This window comes from Scyliorhinus torazame, chromosome X (assembly GCF_047496885.1).
Source record: "Scyliorhinus torazame isolate Kashiwa2021f chromosome X, sScyTor2.1, whole genome shotgun sequence".
Classification (NCBI taxonomy): Eukaryota; Metazoa; Chordata; class Chondrichthyes; order Carcharhiniformes; family Scyliorhinidae; genus Scyliorhinus; species Scyliorhinus torazame.
In genome coordinates, this window is record NC_092738.1 from 32,706,355 (window position 1) to 32,716,149 (window position 9,795).

Consider the following 9,795-nt stretch of genomic DNA (forward strand, 5'->3'; position numbering starts at 1 on the left):
AGCACTGTTGCCTGCCAGGGACCCGGGATCAATTCCAGCTTGGGTCACTGTGTGGAGTTTGCACGTTCTCCCTGTGTCTGCGTGGGTTTCCTCCAGGTGCTCCGGTTTCCTCCCACAGTCCAAAAATGTGCGGGTTGGGCAGCGCGGTGGCGCAGTGGGTTAGCCCTGTTGCCTCACGGCGCCGAGGTCCCAGGTTCGATCCTGGCTCTGGGTCACTGTCCGTGTGGAGTTTGCACATTCTCCCCAGGTTTGTGTGGGTTTCGCACCCACAACACAAAGATGTGCAGGGTCGGTGGATTGGCCACGCTAAATTGTCCCTTAATTGGAAAAAATTAATTGGGTACTCTTAAAAAAAAAATTTTTTAAATGTGAGGGTTATGTGGATAGGGCGGGGTGGATGGGAGAGTGGACATGGGGAGAGTACACTTTCAAAGGATCGAGGCAGACCCGATGGGTCTAATAGCTTCCTTCTGCACTGTAGGGATTCTATTCTATTTCCTTCCAATGGTGGTGGGATCGTTAACATATACCTGAACCACTGCTACAGGCAGTAAGGAGTATTTCATCTGCAGGATGGCACTTTTGTACTGAACAAACAAGAACTCCCAGTCATACAGCGAGTACAAGACTCACCCGCTGAATAAACAGGAGTTGCTCCCCTGATGGTTCCACTGGTAAATACATTGATCTTTTGGAACTCAGAAACTGATAACTTTGCTGATTTTTGGACTCGGGGTAAGTTGTGCTCACTGACATATGTTGGCTCCCGAACAAACATGGTCTTGATTTGAAAATTCTCATTCTTGTATTCCGGCCCCTTCCTGGTCTCGCTACCACCCCCACCCACTCACTGTGAGGTACAGCTCTACAACCCTCGGAGAACTCTGCATTCTTTGAATTCTGGCCTCTTGCACATCACTGATTTCCATTTCTATACCATGGGTGGTTGTGCCTTCAGCTGCCTCGGCTTCTTTACCTCTCCTGTCCTTGTATCTCATGGTAGCGTGGCCCCATTAAGGGGGTGGATTCCACAGACCACGTAACCAGCTCAGGGCCAATCACGCAGGAGCGTGTGAACCCTGGCCAATAGCGAGTTTGCGCGGGGCCCTGGGAGCAGGACCCGGGCAGTGGGGACCAGGGAGCTGAAGAGTAAAGACCTGTTGTACAGTGTTCTGTGCCTGTTATCTAACTGCCTTTGCCGTTCATCAATAAACCCCTTTGTTTATTACTGGAAGTCTCCAGTGTATGTGTCGAACAACTACATACGACTATTGGGGGGGGGGGGGGGGGGGGGGGGGGGGGGGAGAGAAGAAACAGTAGAGAACCTCTAGCAAGAGTCAGAATCATTTAAAACGTGAATGGAAATGCCTCATTGGGAAATTAGACCTGTTTGACCAAGGGGTTGCATCACGGAGTCAGTACATCAGACAGCTCCGTACTCGGAGTTTAGAAGGATGAGAGGGGATCTTATTGAAACGTACAAGATACTGCGAGGCCTGGATAGAGTGGACGTGGAGAGGATGTTTCCACTTGTAGGAAAAACTAGAACCAGAGGACACCATCTCAGATTAAAGGGACGATCCTTTAAAACAGAGATGAGGAGGAATTTCTTCAGCCAGAGGGTGGTGAATCTGTGGAACTCTTTGCCGCAGAAGGCTGTGGAGGCCAAATCACTGAGCATCTTTAAAACAGTGTTAGATAGGTTCTTGATTAATAAGGGGATCAGGAGTTATGGGGAGAAGGCAGGAGAATGGGGATGAGAAAATATCAGCCATGATTGAATGGCGGAGCAGACTCGATGGGCCGGGTGGCCTAATTCTGCTCCTATGTCTTATGGTCTTATGTTTCTTCTTTACCACGAATGAGATCACAGGTGAGGACAAGCAGAAGGTGATACTTCTGAGTTTGCGGGTCCCAAACGTATAATTTGATTCAGACCCTCACGTCCCTGGGGCAGCCGACTCGAAGACCTTTGACCAGATAGTCAAATTGGTTAAAGAACATGACAACACAATGCCCTCGATTATCCTCGAATATTATAAGTTTAGCTCTGCAGTGAGGGACCATGAAGAGTCTGTCTCAGCCTTCATAGCCAGGGCTTCACCAGCTTGCTGAGCACTGAGAGTTCGGAACCATGCTTAGTGACATGTTGTGCCACTGGCTGGTCTGTGAGATCCATAATCTTATTATCCAGAAGAGGTTTCTGGCGTAGACCACAATTACGTTGGAAAAAGCGATCGAGATAGCTCAGGCAATGGTGCGTGCCGAAAAAGGCGCCACTGAGCTTCATTGAGCGTGGCTCAATGGGAGGTTAACCAAGTATGGAGCGGTACAGCCCCGAGCCCTGCGGCGGGATCAACAGGCACAGCTTAGAGCTAGTCCTCGGAACAGGGCTGGAACCCAAGGAGTGGGAAGGAATCGGGGCATCAAATAAAATCCCAGGTGGACTGCTATCATTGCAGGGAACCACCCCCAGGAGACCTGCCATTTTCAGGAGTTTGTGTGCTTCCGTTGCAAACCAAAGGGGGAACATTCAAGCAGGTTGCCGCGAGAGGGAAAGCGCACCAATGCAAATAAAAACAGCAGCAGCAGTCCACAGCACCACTGAATATACTGCAGGAGACCTCTGAAGAAGAGCATGCAATGCATCGGTTGAGTGCAGTCCAATTGAATAAGACGGCTCTGATAGCACAAATGGTAGACCCCTTAATACAGAAGTCAACAACGGGGCTTCAGTGACCGTAGTGGGTGAGCAGACCTTCCAACACCTGCATGCAGGAACACAGCCTTTAAGCTTGAAGAGTATGACAGCCAAGCTTTCAACATACACAGGGGAGATTTTGAAGATCCTCAGAACAGCCAGGACAGAGGGCAGGAGGCCAATCTGCCTTTGGTTGTCGTGGAAGGACACTGACCCAGTCTGTTGGGATGAGAATTGTTGCAGCACATTAGGCTCAGCTGACTGGGAACTTTCAAAATATCTGACGGCATCCTCTAAAATGTCTCAAGGAGGTATGAAGACGTCTTCCACAAAGAATTGGGCCGGAAAAGCCATGCCAATCCCGATTTGACGTCCAAGTTCTTCAGAGCCAGACTCGTGCCATATGTATTACATCAGAAGGTTGAGGCTGACCGAAAGAGATTGGAAGAGCTGGGCATAATCAAGCTGGTTCAGTTTTCAGAGTGGGCAGCGCCTGTACTTAAACCTGATTGGCCGATAAGGATTTGTAGGGATTATAAGATGACCATAAATCAAGCTGCCAAAGTCGATTGGTATCCGATTCCTCGAATTGAAGCTCACTACACCAAGCTGGCAGGGGGCCTCACCGATTCAGAATTGGACCTCAGTCACACCTACCCGCAACTAGAATTGGATGAGGAATTTGAGGTTTGCTACAATCAATACGCACAAAGGCCCCTTCCAGTATACCAGACTGCCGTTCAGCATTGCTTCAGCCTGCGCTATCTTCCAGCACATGATGGAATATCTCCTCCAGTGAACTTCCAAGGCGATTCCGTGCTAATCCCTGGCACTACACCAGAAGAACACATAACCAGCTTCGAGGAAGTATGAAAGAGGTTTTGTGATGCAGGGGTCCGACTAAAACGCCTCAGAAGAGACATTCCTAGGATTTTGCATTGATGCAACAGGGTTGCACCATTGGAAGAAAAGGTTAGGGCCACACAAGACCAAAAATGTCAGCGAGCTTAAGTCCTTCCTTGGCATGGCCAATTACTATGGAAGGATTATTTTGAATCTAGCCACAACATTGACACCATTACACCAGCTATTAAGGAAGAATCAGCGGTGGAAATGGATGGAGCCTCAAGAGGAAGCTTTCCGACCTGTGAAGCAAAGATTAGTCGTCAAACCTCTTGGTGTATTTTGATCCGGGGAAACCAATCGTGCTGACATGTGATGCGTCCCCTTGCAGTATAGGGGCAGTTTTATCCATAAGGCATATGAGCAGAATTAGGCCACTCGGCCCATCGAGTCTGCTCCGCCATTCAATCACGGCTGATATTTTCTCATCCCCATTCTCCTGCCTTCTCCCCATAACTCCTGAGCCTCTTATTAATCAAGAACCTATCTATCTCTGTCTTAAAGACACTCAGTGATTTGGCCTCCACAGCCTTCTGCAGCAAAGAGTTCCACAGATTCACCATCCTCTGGCTGAAGAAATTCCTCCTTATCTCAGTTTTAAAGAATCATCCCTTCAATCTGAGGCTGTGCCATCGGGTCCTAGTTTCTCCTATTAGTGGAAACATCCTCTCCGCGTCCACTCTATCCAGGCCTCGCAGTATCCTGTAAGTTTCAATAAGATCCCCCCTCATCCTTCTAAACTCCACGAGTACAGACCCAGAGTCCTCAACTGCTCCTCATATGACAAAATCTTCATTCCAGGGATCATTCTTGTGAACCTCCCCTGAACCCTTTCCAAGGCCAGCACATCCTTCCATAGATACGGGTCCTAAAACTGCTCACAATACTCAAAATGGGGTCTGACCAGAGCCTTATACAGCCTCAGATGTACATCCCTGCTCTTGATTTCTAGCCCTCTCGACATGAATGCTAACATTGCATTTGCCTTCCTAACTGGCAACTGAACCTGCATGTAACCTTAAGAGAACCCTGAACTAGGACTTCTAAGTCCCTTTGTGCGTCTGATTTCCGAAGCCATTTAGAAAATGGTCTATGCCTCTATTCTTCCTACTAAAGTGCACAACCTCACACTTTTCTACATTGTATTCCATCTGCCACTTTGCCCACTCTCCTTGCCTGTCCAAGTCCTTCTGCAGCCTCTCTACTTCCTCAACAAAACCTGTCCCTCTACATATCTTTGTATCATCTGCAAACTTAATAACAATAACCTCAGTTCCTTCTTCCAGATAATTAATGTATAGCATGAATAGCTGTGGTTCCAACACTGACCTAGTCACCGGCTACCATCCTGAAAAGGACCCCTTTATCCTCACTCTGTCTTCTGCCAGTCAGCCAATCTTCTATCCATGCCAAGACCTTGCCCCTAACGCCATGGGTTCTTATCTTATTTAGCAGGCTCCTGTACGGCACCTTGTCAAAGGCCTTCTGGAAAGCCAAATAGATCACGTCCACTGGTTCTCCTTTGTCTAACTTCCTCATTACTTCCTCAAAGAATTTTAACAGATTTGTCAGGCATGACCTCCACTTGACGAATCTGTGCTGACTCAGTCCTATTTTACCATGCACTTTTAAGTACTCCGCAATCTCATCTTAATAATGGACTCTAAAATCTTACCAACAACCTATCACAAAATGGGAGATGGTTTGAAACACCTTTACCTTAAGGACCCTTTTTGAAGCAGAACAAAACCACACCCAGATTGAGAAAGAGAGATTAGTGGTTATATTCAGTGTGAAGCAATTCCACCAGCATGTTTACGGGCAACGATTCAACATCGTGATTGACCACAAGAAATTACTAATCCTGTTAAGGAAGATAAGCCCATATCGCCCATTGCCTCGGTGAGGGTGGGTTGTTGGGCCCTGCAGTTGGTGGCTTACAACTATGTTTTTCAGCACCGACCTGGGACGCAAATCGCTAATGCATTAAGTCACCTGCCCATGCCCAAGAGCATTCATTCCACCACCACCTGTACCCCAGGAGATCATTCTAGCCCTAAACTTCCTAGACACCCTGCCAGTATCCGTGGGGCACATCCACAGCTAGACCCAAAGAGATCCTATTCCTTCAAGGGTCAAACGAATGATAGTCTGGCTGGCGTTACTAGAAGTCTGAACAGATGAGGTCCTACTTAACTCATCAAGATGAGCTGACATGTGAAGACGGTGTGATTCTGTGGGAATAAGAACGTAGGAATTAGGAGCAGTAGGCAATTCAGCCCCTCTAGCCTGCTCCGCCATTCAATCAGATCCTGGTTGATCTCTTCCTGATCTCAAATCCACCTCCTTACCTGTTCCCCATATCCCTTTGACCCTGTTCCCCATATCCCTTTAACCCGTTATCTTTATCAGAAATATATCTATCTCCTTCTTGAAACTATTTAATGATTCAGACTCCACCGCACTATGGGGCAGCGAGTTCCACAAATTCACCACCCTCGGCGAGTAGTTCCTCCTCATCGCAGTTCTAAATCTACCGTCTCTCAACCTATATCTGTGACATCCTGTTCTAGATTGCCCCACAAGGGGGGAACATTTGGTCTGAGTTTACTTTATCAATTCCTTTTAGTATTTTATACACGTCGATCAGATTCCCTCTCATCCTTCTAAACTCCAGCGAGTATAAGCCCAAACTGTTTAATCTCTTCTCATACGTCAACCCCTCCTCAATTGCCTCCAATAGGATCATGGGTGGTCGTTCCACATCAGGCCAAGGGGGCCCCTGAAATGAAATGAAATGAAAATCGCTTCTTGTCACAAGTAGGCTTCAAATGAAGTTACTGTGAAAAGCCCCTAGTCGCCACATTCCGGCGCCTATTCGGGGAGGCTGTTACGGGAATTGAACCGTGCTGCTGGCCTGCCTTGGTCTGCTTTCAAAGCCAGCGATTTAGCCCAGTGCTAAACAGCCCTCCTTCAAGAGTTACACAGCACCCACCCAGGGCAGACAAAGATGAAGATGTTGGTGCGCAGTTGCGTTTGGGGTCAGGTATAGTCAAAGTAATTGAAGAACTAGTACAACATTGCCACCCTTGCCAAATGCAGCAATCTTTGTTGCCTTCCACCACCCTTCACCCCCCCCCTCCCCCCCCCCCCCCCCCCCCCCCCCCTGTGGCGACTAGGGACTTTTCACAGTAACTTCATTTGAAGCCTACTTGTGACAATAAGCGATTTTCTTTTATCTGAGGCTGGTTTAGCACACTGGGCTAAATCGCTGGCTTTTAAAGACGACCAAGGCAGGCCAGCAGCACGGTTCAATTCCCGTACCAGGCGCCGGAATGTGACGACTAGGGGCTATTCACAGTAACTTCATTGAAGCGTACTTGTGACAATAAGCGATTTTCATTTCATTTTTTCATTTAATCACAAAAAAACACTCGAATGATGGAAATGTCCGTGACTAATTTAAACTCAAACACTGTGTCACCTGAAGTGTTATGATATCAGGTTTAGCTACAAACTAATAGAACAATGAAGCATATAATCAAAACAATACGTACAAGTCAGAGAGGTCACATTCAAAATGGTGTGCTCTGGGCAGACTACACGCTGAGTATTGCATGCAGTTCCTCTCAGGGACATTTCAAGCCCTGGATACAGTTCAGGGAAAAGCCACAAGATTGTCAGGAAGTGAGATGTGAAGGAAAACTGGAATATGCAGTTTTTCAGAATTGAAAAGGTGCTGACCCTCACTGTAAATTGTATGGAAAAAGAAGCTCGGAATACTAGGATGAGAGTGTCATGATATTCAAACACACACATCATGATGGACACACTAACAGGCAAATCAGAGTACACAACACCACAACCAATCACAGACAAGAACACCAACCACATAAAAAGCACGAGCACGACACCTGGTGGTCAGTAGGTCTGGGGAGAAGGGAACAAGAAAGAGCTGTTAAAACATCACAAGCAGGGAACCCCCACGTGCAGAGTGCAAAGACCAAACTGTAAATAGTACGTTTAAATAAAGTAGCGTTGTACCATATGCAACCGTGTTGGCTCATCTGTGTGTCAGAACACCCAACACCACATGGTACAGGAGTGGATCGATACCTGCCTACTAACCTGCCATTCTGGACATGGACCACACCGACAAACCGCAGCCGATGCAAGTCGCGGGGAACCTAGGTACCAACTGGAAGCTCTACAGGCAGCGATTTGACCTGTACATCCGTGCCACCGAAAAACAGAATGTCTCGGATGACACGAAGATTGCAATGCTCCTCTTCTACGCAGGTCCGCACGCCACCGACGTCTTCAACTCACTGGTGTTCGAAGAAGGCGAAAACCAAGCCAAATATGACACGGTCATCCTCAAACTGGACCAGCACTTTCAAGTTGAAGTAAATGAAAGTTTTGAAAGATACCTCTTTCAGCAACGCCTGCAAGGTAAGGAGGAGCTTTTTCAACCCTTTTTGACGCACCTCCGGATTCTAGCGCAGTCCTGCGGTTACGGCACCACCACAGAGTCCATGATCAGGGACCAGATTGTTTTTGCCGTTGCCTCTAGTGGCCTACGCCAGCAGCTTCTTAAAATGAAAAGCCTCACCTTAGCGTCTGCTGTGGAAGCCTGTGTCCTCCACGAAAATGCTACCTGCCGTTTTGCCCGATTTCAGGTGTCCGAGTTGGCACGGAGGGGGTCCCCAGCCGTCGAATCGGCAAGCCAGGCCGCCCACGACGTCGAACGCATCCAGGCCGTCGATTACTTCCCGACCCACGGCCCGGACCACAGCGGCCGCTTCCCGCGCTTTTCGCGGTCTCCCGCGCAGGTGCGCGCCAAAAATAACGGCCACAACGAGGGACGCACTGCGCAGGCGCGCCCACCGCAAGATCGCACTGCGCATGCGCAGTGGCGCAACGAACGCCGTGACGTCATGACGTGCGGCAATTGTGGAGCTCTACATTTAAAAGGGCAATGTCCTGCAAAAAACCGACAGTGCCACAGATGTGGCAAGATGGGCCACTACGCAGCCCACTGTCGTTCGGCTCAACCCATGGATCCGGCGCATCCTCGACAATCTCGCAGACAAGTCAGGACCGTCCAGCCCACGCATCAAGACTTCCAGTTAAGTGATGCAGATGACCAGGATGCCTTCCGCGTTTCCGTCATTGATGTCAACAAGGTCAATGCCATCAATCCAGCCGATGAGTGGTGTGCCACCCTGACGGTCAACCCGAACTCGTCGCAAGCCCATTAGACTGGACTTATAATACCGTTCATATGTTTAACAAGTTGCACAATTTTACATGATAACCTGTTGTTGTTTATCGTTCCAGATGTCGTCTGACTGGACAACTGTTCAAGTTTTTTTTCTTCTTCTCTCGTTCGCATTTATGTTATGTTATGGTACAACTTGGTTCATGTGACGCACCCGACATCGCCCCATGTACATAGTTCCGTCATATGCACATGCTGCACACGACACACACACACTCTTAGATGCACTCACGACACGATCATATTTATTACCACGTAGGCACATATCTTTGTAAAAAGGGGGGATGTCATGATATTCAAACACACACATCATGATGGACACACTAACAGGCAAATCAGAGTACACAACACCACAACCAATCACAGACAAGAACACCAACCACATAAAAAGCACGAGCACGACACCTGGTGGTCAGTAGGTCTGGGGAGAAGGGAACAAGAAAGAGCTGTTAAAACATCACAAGCAGGGAACCCCCACGTGCAGAGTGCAAAGACCAAACTGTAAATAGTAAGTTTAAATAAAGTAGCGTTGTACCATATGCAACCGTGTTGGCTCATCTGTGTGTCAGAACACCCAACACCACAGAGAGGACACACGGTCAACTGGGGAAAAGACAAATTGGGACGGGAAATCAGGAAATACTGCACACAGAGGCTGACCAACACATGGGATGAACAAAATGTGGAGGGAAAAACCCTGGGACCATTTCAGAAACAGTGCTGGGTGGGACTGGATGCTTGACCTAAGATACACCAAATGGTCTCCCTCACCTTTTGAGATGACAAATCTTTTTTATACTGTAATGTGTTACTGAGGACACTTTTGGGACATAACTGTGGGCCATATTATAGCTGAAGCCTGGTGAGTGTAATAATCAGCCCAGCCTTGAGCTTCTTTGGATCTCCTGAT